The sequence below is a fragment of the Equus caballus genome, chromosome 24, assembly GCF_041296265.1.
Source record: "Equus caballus isolate H_3958 breed thoroughbred chromosome 24, TB-T2T, whole genome shotgun sequence".
NCBI classification, from domain to species: Eukaryota; Metazoa; Chordata; class Mammalia; order Perissodactyla; family Equidae; genus Equus; species Equus caballus.
Window position 1 is genome coordinate 57926673 of NC_091707.1, and position 11937 is coordinate 57938609.

The following is an 11937-nucleotide window of genomic DNA, read 5'->3' on the forward strand; positions in this document are numbered from 1 at the left end:
CCAGAAGGCCTCGGTGGGGCAAAGTTGACTGAAAGCTGGCCCTTGTGCTGAGTCGAGAGCAGAGCCCCCAGCACCAGCCAGGAGTTTAGTAGGAAAGGCCTTTGGTCTCTTCCATGTCCCGGAGCTGTCGGCACGCAGTGATGCTCAGGAGTTATCCATGGAGCATTGGTCCTTCCTGTTACCCCTCCCTGAATGTCCACACGCACACTGGCTCCCTGCTGGCAGCCTCGCTCCTGGCTCTTTAAAGAGAACAAAATTGCATCTTTGCAAAGAAGCCTTGCACTCAGGCGTCAGCTGGTCTGGCTTTGGCGTGTGTTTTAATCCTTTGTCCCTCCAAGGGCTCAGCTTTGACTAGCCCTTTTTCTGGCCAGCGCTTTAGGCTGTTTTCACCCAGAGAGGCAGCGGGGCACTGCTGTCTTTGTACTCCAAGGCTTCTACACTGGAGGAGGGCAGAGAGCCACGGAGGGTCAGCCCAACCACCCTCTGTTCTGTAAATTTGCAAAGACTTGATTAATGGGGAAATCACAGAACTTGTGGGAAATTGTATGATAAAATTTTCTATTTGATGATTTTTTTCCCTACAAGCATTGCTTTTTTTCTGTTTTTAAAAACCAAAAAATGACATTTTTAACGATGCCTCCGGTTAGAAAACTGGAACAGTGCAGGGAGGAGCAGACTGCAGAGGAGCAGGCTTCCTTTATGGAGAATCAACTTTCCCAAGGAGAGGCTGGGGGTTCCTGCTCAGAAAGCCCACCTGATTGGGATCCAGTGGAGACTGGGGCTTCTGGCATCGTCAGCGCTTTTCCTCCCTGTGCAGCCGAGCCCCCTGGGGATTGCTTAAGTCCTGTTAGGTTCCCTCACAGACCCTGTTGTACATGTATAATTTTTTATTGCAAAGTAATTGCCTTTCAGCAACTTACATGCCTTCTTTTTTTTTTTTTTTTGAGGAAGATTACCCCTCAGCTAACTACTGCCAGTCCTCCTCTTTTTGCTGAGGAAGACTGGCCCTGAGCTATCATCCATGCCTATCTTCCTCTACTTTATATATGGGATGCCTGCCACAGCATGGCGTGCCAAGTGGTGTCATGTCCCCACCCGGGATCGGAATCAGCGAACCCCGGGCTGCTGAGAAGCAGAACGTGTGAACTTAACCGCTGCGCCACCGAGCCAGCCCCCCCCATTTACCATTTTTAAGTGTGTAGTTCAGTGGCTTTAAGTCCATTCACATTGTTGTCCAACCATCACCACCGTCCATCTCTAGAACTTTTTCATCTGCCCCAACTAAAACTTTGTCCCTAACTCACTCCCCACTCCACTCCCCCGACCCACCACCATTCTACTTTCTGTCTCTATGAATTTGTCTACTCTAGGGACCCTATATAAGCGGAATCATACAGTATTTGTCTTCTTGTGACTGGCTTATTTCCCTTAGCATGGTGTCCTCAAGGTTCATCGATGCTGTAGCAAGTGAAGATGGGTTTGTTTGCAGACAGACAGACCGGGTCCCAGTCTCAGCTGTGGCAGCTAAGCCCTCTGAGTCTCAAACACTACTGGAGACCAGAAATAGCCCTCACAACACAGGCCACGTGATGGCATTCCCTTTGGGGTCCTGTGAGGACAACAGGGTCCTTGCTTTCTCATTCATTCAGCAGCTGCTCATGAGACCCGCTGCCTGCCAGGCCCTCTTCTAGGCACTGGGAATGGAGCCGTGAATGAGACAGCCCTCACGGGTCACACTGCCCTCTTGTTTACCTAGGGCCCTGTGCCCATGTGGCAGGGACAGCTGCCCTCCTGGCTGGGCAGTGCCCCTGCTCAGACATTCTGCTCACCTCACTGGTCTTCCAGGAAAGTAATTTCTTTCCTTTCATGCCATGGAAAAGAAATTGATCAGTCCTCCCAAAATGTTTGGGCTGTTTCAGCTGTATTTGTAGCCACTCGGGTATTGATTTGCAATGATCATTGTATTCACTTTGTCCTGAGTCAGACCTTGGGTGGAAAAGTACAGAAAGAGCTTCTGGAGGGGGGATGAGATGGATGGACGAGATTGGCAGGTGTCCAGAGGTGGTTTCTATCCAGGTATTTGGGGGTTCTAAGCTCTCCCAGGCCCATCCCTCCTCCCCATACCCTAGCACACACTCACACCCAGAGACAGGTTTGCCGTCAAAACAGATCCCCAGTTTGGGGCAGGGTGGGAAGATTAGTACAAAGCCAAGGCCGTAGGCGGAGAGGCAGAGAAGAGCTGCTTGTTTGTTTGTTTATTCCTTTATCTCTGCACACCCCACAGGGCCCACCAGCCACAGCTGGACGAAGGAGCAAAACAGCCCTGGGCACCGGCTTGTGAAAGGTTGATCCATCTGCTAGGAACACCAGGGCAAACAAGATTTTTATTTTTATTTTAAAAAGAAAGCAACATCCCAGCATGTCCTCGGTGCCTCCCCAAGCCTGGCTGCAGTAGGCAGGACGTCCAGTACAGCCCTAGCCTGCTGGGGCGTCCACTCTAATGGCAACATGGCAGGACGGTCTGGCAGGGCCACCTGCACAGACCCAGCTCCCACACCATGGCTGGGAGCTGTACTTCCAGCTAGAAAGTGGGATTTCCTGTCAGCTCAGGGTCCTGCTGCATCTTGCTACAAACTCCAGAATCTGACCATCTGGTCGTGGATACACGAGGCCCAGCAGTCACCGAGAGCTGTTCCTGTGTTCATCCCCCTCATTCCCTCCCCCAAGTGCCTCACCATGCTGCCTGGCACAGAGTAGGCCTTGGACAACGGTGCTAAACCAGTGCAGCCCCTGGATCCTTTTACCAAATAATAATAATAGGGGGCTGGTATAGCTATCTGCCAGGCACAGTTCTCAGAGTTTTGTTTATGCGGATTTGTGGCATCCTCAGACCAGCCCTTGAGGGGTCCTCTCCTCACAGCACCCGGCCAGGCCCGCCAGGCTCCGTCCAGCTGCAGGTTGGAATCGGGACTCTGTTCTGATTGGCCCAGGTGGGCTGTGGCCCCGCCCCTGGCTTATCAGATGCCACCAACGGGGAGGATGGGTGCTGTGAAGCCCATGCTTGGAGCTGTCATTCATTCAGTCAATGAAATGCACCAAGGCTTAGCACACATCAGTCACTGCCACACGGTTAGGGGTCATCTGTGAATAAAACTGGCAGAAATCCTTCTAGAGGGTCAATGTATGCAGTAAATAAATCAATTATATAAAAGGTTGCCAGAGGTTCAGTGGTGTGGAAAAAGAGCAAACGGGCTGGGGAGTTTGTGGGGAGCAGATGGCAAGGGGGCGAGATCTGGGCAAGAGTGACTAAGGCCGTGGGACTGCAGTGAGCCTGGCAGGGCCAGGAGCAGCAGGCAACTGGCGTGGTTGGGCGGCAGGAGCCAGGGAAGAGGAGGGTGGGAGGAGGTGGGCCAGGGCCTGCCAGCCACCACACAGACGCTAGCTTTTCTCCTGAGTGTGCTGCAGAGCCACTGAGGGCTCTGAGCAAGGGACGGCCACAGCCTGATCACTCTGCCAGGGGCCCGGGGCAGAGTGGGGAGCCCCATCCAGGCCACAGCCAGGACCCAGGTGGCTCCTACGAGGTGGTGGCTGGGAAGATGGTGAGCTGGGAAGTGGCCTGTCCAGTACAGGAGCCACTAGCCACACATGGCTATTTACATTTCAGTTAATTCAGTGAAATTAAAAACTCAGGGGGCCCAGCCCAGTGTCCGAGTGGTTAAGTTCACATGCTCCACTTTGGCGGCCCAGGGTTTCGCCAGTTCGGATCCTAGGTGCGGACATGGCACTGCTCATCAAGCCATGCTGAGGCGGCGTCCCAGATAGCACAACCAGAAGGACCTACATCTAGAATACACAACTATGTACTGGGGGGCTTTGGGGAGGAGAAGAAGAAAGAAAAATAAAAAGAAGATTGGCAACAGATATTAGCTCAGGTACCAACCTTTAAAAAAAAATCTCAGCCCCTCAGTTGCACTAGCCTCCTTTCAAATGCTCGATAGCCACACGTAGCTAGTGGCCACCATATTGGACGTCACAGATGTGGAACAGTTCCATGATGGCAGAAAGTTCTGTTAGCGCTGGCCTAGGAGGTGCCATAAGGCATGCTCTTCTTTCTTCTGGGGAGGCCGGGGCCCAGAATGTGGGAGTGTGGGCTGGGCAGCAGGTGGGGCGGGGTGGAGCTGGGAGTCAAGGAGGGGATGTGAGAGGCTGTGTCACTGGGAGGACAGGTGGGCTGTCCATGTGAGAGTCAGTTCAACTGGAAAGGGCAGTACCTGACTGAGGGGGGAGGGGATCCAGAAGATGCTGCTGGCCAGGTATAGCCATGAGGCTTTTCCCAGGACATCTAGTGAGAAGTGCCCAGTTTTCCACACTGCAGCCACGGCCATGTGGCTGGTGAGCACTTGCAATGTAGCTGGTCTGAATTGAGATGTGCTGTAAGTGTAAGCTATGTACCAGATTCCAAAGACTTAGCATGAGAAGAGGAATGTAAGCTATCTCATTCATAATTTTTTCTTATTAATTACATGTTGAAATAATACTTTAAATATATTGGGTTCAGTAAAATATATTATTAAACAGTCTTAAAAAGGAAGGAAATTCTGACACATGCTACAACATGGGTGAACCTTGAGTACATTATATGAAGTGAAATAAGCCAGTCACAAAAGGACAAATTCTGTATGATTCCACTTATATGAGGTGCCTGGAGTAGCTGAAATCATAGAGACGGGAAGTAGAATGGTGGGTGCCAGGGGCTGGTGGGGGATGGTTATTTATTGTTTAATGAGTATAGAATTTCAATTTGGGATGATGAAAAAGTTCTGTAGTGATGGTTGCACAACATTGTGAATATACGTAATGTCACTGAATTGTACACTTCAAGTGGTTGAGATGGTAAATTTTATGTTATGTATATTTTGCCTCAATTAAAAAAATTTCTGATAAAATTTGCTGAAGAAACAATATATGTATATATATTATTATTTTATTTTATTTTATTTTTTTGAGGAAGATTAGCCCTGAGCTAACTACTGCCAATCCTCCTCTTTTTGCTGAGGAAAGCTGGCCCTGAGCTAACATCCGTGCCCATCTTCCTCTACTTTCTATGTGGGACACCTACCACAGCATGGCTTGCCAAGTGGTGCCATGTCTGCACCCAGGATCCGAACCTGGGAACCCCGACCGCCAAAGCGGAACGTGTGCACTTAACCACTGTGCCACTGGGCTGGTCCTATATTATTATTTTTATTTTTATTTTTTTTAAGATTTTATTTTTCCTTTTTCTCCCCAAAGTGCTCCTAGTACATAGTTGTATCTTTTTAGTTGTAGGTCCTTCTAGTTGTGGCATGTGGGATACCACCTCAGCATGCCCTGATGAGAGGTGCCATGTCTGTCCACGCCCAGGATCCAAACCGGTGAAACCCTGGGCCGCCAAAGCACATCGCACAAACTTAACCACTCAGCCATGGGGCTGGCCCTATATTATTAAAGTTATTTTCACTTGCTTCTTTTTGCCTTTTTTACTGTGGCTACTAGGGAATTTTAAATGACATTGTGTAGGCCAGCCCTGGTAAGTTCAGCGTGCTCCACTTCAGTGGCCCAGGTTCGGTTCCCGAGCATAGACCCACACCGCTTGTCTGTTAGTGACCATGCTGTGGCAGCGGCTCACATACAAAAAAAGAGGAAGATTGGGGATGGATATTAGCTCAGGCGAATCTTACATAAACAAACAAACAAACAAATAAATAAATAAGTAGATGGATGGATGAATGAATGAATGACATTGTGGCTCATGTTAGTTTCTATTGGGCAGCGCTGCTGCATTGGGCACAGACCCCGGGGGTCTCTGTGGTCCAGAGGAAGAGACAGGCGAGAGTGACCCAGCACAGAGAGCCCTTACAGAGAGGCCTGAACTGCCAGCAGGATGGGCTCGGCCTCCCAAAGGAGTGACATTCCAGCTGGGCCTTGGTGGGTGAGCTCATTTGCCTGTTCAGAAGTTCATGTCAGCGGATGTTTTCTTTTTTTTTTTTTTTGGTAGGGGGCTTTCCCTTTTTTCTCCCAAAGCCCCTCGGTACATAGTTGTGTATTTTCAGTTGTGGGTCCTTCTAGTTGTGGCATGTGGGATGCCGCCTCAGCATGGCTTGATGAATGGTGCCGTGTCTGCGCCCAGGATCCGAACCGGCAAAACCCTCGGCCACCGAAGCGGAGCACGTGAACTTAACTGCTCGGCCACAGGACCGGCCCTATTTTTTTTTTCTTTTTAAATTTATTTTATTTTATTTTTTTTTGAGGAAGATAAGCCCTGGGCTAACATCTGCTGCCAATCCTCCTCTTTGTTTTTTGCTAAGGAAGACTGGCCCTGAGCGAACATCTGTGCCCACCTTCTTCCACTTTATATGTGGGACTCCTACCACAGCATGGCTTGCCAAGCAGTGCCATGTCCACACCTGAGATCCAAACTGGTGAAACCCGGACGGCCAGAGCAGAATGTGCACACTTAACCCCTGCTCCACCTGCCTGGCCTAATGTTTTCTCATTTAATAGGGCCTTGCTAGGCACTTGAGAGTAGCCCTCGGCAGGTGAGGCAGCATCTGGCCCGTGTTGGCTGTCCCCAAAACAGCATGTGCCAGGACAAGCCAGGAATAGTTCGCTTCCTTATCCCACCCCTTTCACAGGCCCTGTAATGGATCCACACTGAGAACAGAACAGCAGTTTATCCTTCAGCACCTCATTGGCCTCGTCTGTAAAATGGGCAGCAGCAGTTTGCGTCCTGAAGTCGGGTGGACCAGCTGGGTCTGTGAAGAGACTGACTGTAGTGAGGGCCCCTGAAAGAGGCATCCACATCCGAACCCCTTGTACCTGGGATTGTGACCTTATTTGGAAACAGGGACTCTGCAGATGTGATTAAGTTAAGGATATCAGGAGGAGCTCATCCTGGATTTAAGGTGGGCCCTAAGTCCAATGACAAGTGTCCTTAGAAAGGAGAGGGCTATCTGAAGCACAGAGATGCAAAAGAGAAGGCCCCGTGAGGATGAAAACAGAGATCAGAGGGATGTGTCTTCAAGCCCCAGGGACTCATGGAGCCACCAGAAGCTGGAGAGAGGCCCGGAACGCGTTCTCCCTCCCAGGCTCCAGAGGGAACCAAGCTACCTGCACCTTGGTTTCCGACTTCTGGTCTTGAGAACTGTAAGAGAATAAACTTCTGTTGCTTGAAGCCCCCAGTGTGTGGTCATTTGTCACGGCAGCGACAGGAGACGTGCTCTGATGGGTTCCAGACTGAGAGCCGAGGAGGACAGCAGGAGGAACTCAGGCATTTTGGAGTGAGTGTGGGTCAATGTGCAGTCCTGGAAAAGGAGAACCAGATTTATGTCTGATGGATCAGCATCTTCCAGAATGAATCAATAGGTGAAACTTTCTAGAGGCCCTGCTGAATCCCTCTTCCTGAATCTCACCTCCAGAGCCGACAACGTGGGGAAATGCTTTACTCTTATTTGCGGTAGCAGTGTGTGGGTGCTTGAGTTCAGTCCAATGACTAGCTCTGAGTCCAGGCCTTTTGGCCAGTTTCCCTGGGCGTAGCCTCAGTTTCTCCATCTGTAAAGTGGGATAGTGCTCCCCAACCTGGCTGGTGCTTGTGGGAAATGGGTGTGAGGCCCTTCGTGCCAACACGTGGGACGAAGGGTTGTCTGTGGTTGCTGCGTTTCTGTGCAGATGGGGATCGGGGTCCTGGAAGTGAGGGACAGAGGCTGAGGGTGCAGCTTACGTGGACCTGCCTGGCCCAGCCGCAGTGGGCTCACCCCAGGATACTGCAAAGGCTGGGTTTTCTTCTTTTTAGCTCTTTGCAATGATATATCCATTTGTGCATTACCTTATTCAGCGTCTGCCCCCTGTACCTTCGGTCCTGTGGAGCTGAGAAGAGCCTGGCTGGAATAGGAGCGCATCCCAGAGTATGAACGTGGGCAGGGCTGACAGCCCTCAGTGGGTGGGCAGCCGGGGTCTGCCCAGCTTGCGGGTTTCCTCAGGCCTGGCCTTTCTTTCTGCACAGGTGATGGGCACAGCAGCTGTCCTGGTAGCTAGGAGTCTGCTGCTCCTGGCGGTGACCCTCTAAGCCCACCTTTTGGCCCACTGATGCCCCAGGTTGCCTTTCTCCTGGGCATTTCTGGAGGCATGTGGTCCCAGCTGGGCCAGCATGGAAGTGATTCTGGTGAAAGGAGACAAGTGAACCTCTTCTCCCAAACATGACTGTGAATCCAGTAGATCACTTAGGGACCAAGAAATCCGCTAAGAGAGAAAAAACCAGCGTGAGCAGTGTCCACCATTGCCCTTCATACATAGCCAGGCGTGTTTGTCTGCCGGCCGGGGGCTAGGGGGAAGAAAGAGGGAAGCTGGTTTGGGGAGTATGGCGTGGGGCCCAGGGAGGTTTAACAAGCCTGATTGGGTGAGCCAGACCAGCATCAACGCAGACTGTCAGGGCATGGAGGTACACCACCGTACCACCCTCCCTGGGGGGTGCTGCCCGAGGGAACAGGGCTGCATGAGCTCAGAGAGCCACCTATAGAGAGGATGACTCAGTTCCCCATCCGCCAGCTTCCATTCCCCGTTGTCCCCAATCCTGCAGCAGCACATTCCCAGGGTGGGCCCCATTGGCTAAGCCAAGCAGTATGAGGCATTCTCCTGGTCAGGGGTGGGTCCAGGTGGGCTTGTGACCTGGGAGGTGGAATCTCAGCAAAGCCCGGGGTATTCATTGATGGGTGAGAGGTGAGAGGCTCTTGCCTTCTGGACAGTGAGGTACAAAGATGTGATGTCTGGAGATGCTGCAGCCATTTTTGCTCCTGCAAAGGGAGCCAGGCCGAGGCCTGACTACACACAGGCTGGAGGCAAAGGTAAGAAAGCCACAGGAAGTGGAGCCCTCCCCTTGATGGCAGCATCCAGAAGTTCAAGGGCACCCTCAGGTGGAGCTGGGGAGGGGTGAGGCCGATTCTGGTCTGAGACGTGAAGTCCAGCACGTGGGTGGTATTGATTGTTTCCTCATTCATTCATTCATTCAGTTTAACCCCATTTATGAAGAACCACCATATTCAAGAACGTGAGCTAGGCCTGGGGTGTATGGGAAGGAGGAGGAGGCAGGAGATACCAACGGAATTAAGGTGGGGTCTGTGCCCCCAGAACACTTGTAACAGTTGGCAGACGAGTCTGGTCCTGCTGGATGAGACTGTGGGGAGAGCAGGGAGGCAGGTGCGTTCTGCAGAGGGAGCTCCCGGGAGCCCTGTCGTCAGCCGCTCTCAGGCACCCAGTGGTCAAAGTCCCAAAGAGCCTCCTGTTCACAGAGGGGGTTGCCGCCTGCCCAGCCAGGAGCAACATGTGCTGATTCCGGGACAAACCTGGCACCTGCATGGCTATTTTTGTCTAAAGACTGGAAGAAGCTATCCATCTGCCCATCTGAGGAGCCCCAAATTCATATCCTTGAGCAAGTCTACCCCCTTCTGTGATCACAGTCATCTCAGGTGAAAAGGGCGGGGGGGGGGGGGGGGGGCAGGATGTTGTGGCATCTGGGCCTCCAGCATTCTGCAGAAGCAGGGGCATTATGGGGAGCCTGGTAATCAAGAGACCCCCCCCCGCCCCCCGCCCCAGAAGGGCCCAGCCATTTCCTTCTGGCGTGCTCCTGTAGGGTGTGCAGAGCTGAGGCCCACAGAGTCCCTGGGAGGGCTGCCTGGAGGAGGCCAATTTGTGCTGGGCCATAAAATGTGGAGGAGGCCTTCATCAGGTGGACAGGGGTAGGGAGGTGAGAGAACACAACACGGTCAGTGCAAGTCTGTGAATCCATTTGTAACCTAGGGGGCGAGGGTCAGGGGTCAGCCAGAGCAGCAGCCCTGGCCTTGGAACTTCGTGCAGTCCTTTGTGCAGTCCTTGTATGCTGCTGTAGACACCCCCTGGAAGGAGACAGGAGCAGCTCAGTCCCTGCCAGCTTCCAGCTGAGCCCCTTTCCCTAGAAGGCGTCTCCAAGCCTCCACCGTTGGCACAGGCGCCCTCCGTGGATCAAGGCGAACACGGGACTGGTACTCACAAGACCCTTTCCCACCCCCCAGCTCCTCACAAGGTTCCTAGGAGGCAGAAGGACGGGGTGATCCTCCCCACATTACAGATGCATAGACTAAGATCACACCACGGTGAACCAGGGCTGCAGTCATGGGCCTAATTCAGGATTGAATTCAGTTCCTTCCTCTTTCCTTCCCTCTCTCCTTCCTTGAACACTCTCTGTGCCAGCCACTGTGCTGTGTATCATGGTGGGAGCCACAAAGATGCCCCTCACCTCCACTGTGCAGGGGAGGCGGGGTGACACGTGCTTAAGTGGTAATGTGGGGTGGAGGTGCTAGTGCTGTGAGAGAGGGCCCTGTGGAGGCTGTGGGCGTTCTTTTTTTTTTTTTTTTTTTTTTGAGGAAGATAAGCCCTGAGCTAACATCTGCTGCCAATCTTCCTCTTTTTGCTGAGGAAGACTGGCCCCGAGCTAACATCCATGCCCATCTTCCTCTACTTTATATGTGAGACGCCTACCACAGCATGGCTTGCCAAGCGGTGCCATGTCTGCACCCAGAATTCGAACCAGTGAACCCCGGGCCGCCGAAGCAGAACCCACAAACTTAACCGCTATGCCACCAGGCCGGCCCCATTATTATTATTAAGATTATTATTGGTCCTGAGGGGGCCAGCCCTGGGGCCAAGTGGTTAAGTTTGTGCGCTCTGCTTCAGCGGCCTGGGGTTTCGCCGGTTCAGATCCTGGGTGCGGACATGGCACTGCTCATCAAGCCATGCTGAGGTGGCATCCCACATGCCACAACTAGAAGGACCCACAACTAAAAATATACAACTATGTACTGGGGGCCTTTGTGGAGAAAAAGGAAAAATAAAATTCTTTAAAAAAAGAAAAAAAAAGATTGGTCCTGAGCTAACATCTTTTGCCAATCTTCTTTTTTTTCTTCTTCTCCCCAAAGCCCCCAGTACATAGTTGTATATTCTAGTTGTAGGTCCTTCTGCTTGTGCTGTGAGGGGCACCACCTCAGCATGGCCTGATGAGCGGTGCCATGTCCGCACCCAGGATCAGAACCGGCGAAACTCTGGGCTGTTGAAGTGGAGTGTGCAAACTTAACCTCTCGGCCACAGGGCTGGCCCCTAGTTATTATTTTTATTAGCAGAATCATTGGCTTACAGGATATCTTATGAAGGGACTTTGCATCTTGGGGCTGGGCTGCAGCTGAGGAACCATCTCCCTTCCTTGCAGGAAGCTTGACGCCTCTTACCCAGCACAACCCCCACCCCTGCCGCCACTGTAATCAAGTGTATCGCACCCCTGATGGTACCTGCTGGGAGACAATTCTCCATGAGCCTCTCCCATTCCTGCACATATTGTGAGTGGAGGCACTGACAGTTCTTTGCTCCACATCATCTTTTCAAGGATGTCTGTATAGCAAACTGCTGTGTATGGAATGCTCATACATCACTGGTGGGATGTAAAATGGTTGATCACTTAGGAAAAAGGTCTGGAAGTTTCTTAAGAAACTAACATAAGGACTGGCCCAGTGGTGCAACAGTTAAGTTGATGTGTTCCCTTTGGCAGCCCGGGCTTTGCCAGTTCGGATCCCAGGCACGGACCTACACACTGCTGATCAAGCCATGCTGTGACAGGCATCCCACATATAAAATAGAGGAAGATTGGCATGGATGTTAGCTCAGGGCCAATCTTCCTCAGCAAAAAAGAGGAGGATTGGCGGGGGATGTTACCTCAGAGCTAATCTTCCTCAAAAAACAAAAACAAAAACAAAAAAACCTGCCCTATGGCCTAGCACTTCCATTCCTAGGTGTTCACCCAAGAGAAATGAAAATATGTGTTTCCCAAAAGACTTGTACAAGAAAGTTCAGATCAGCTTCATTCATATGAACCAAAAT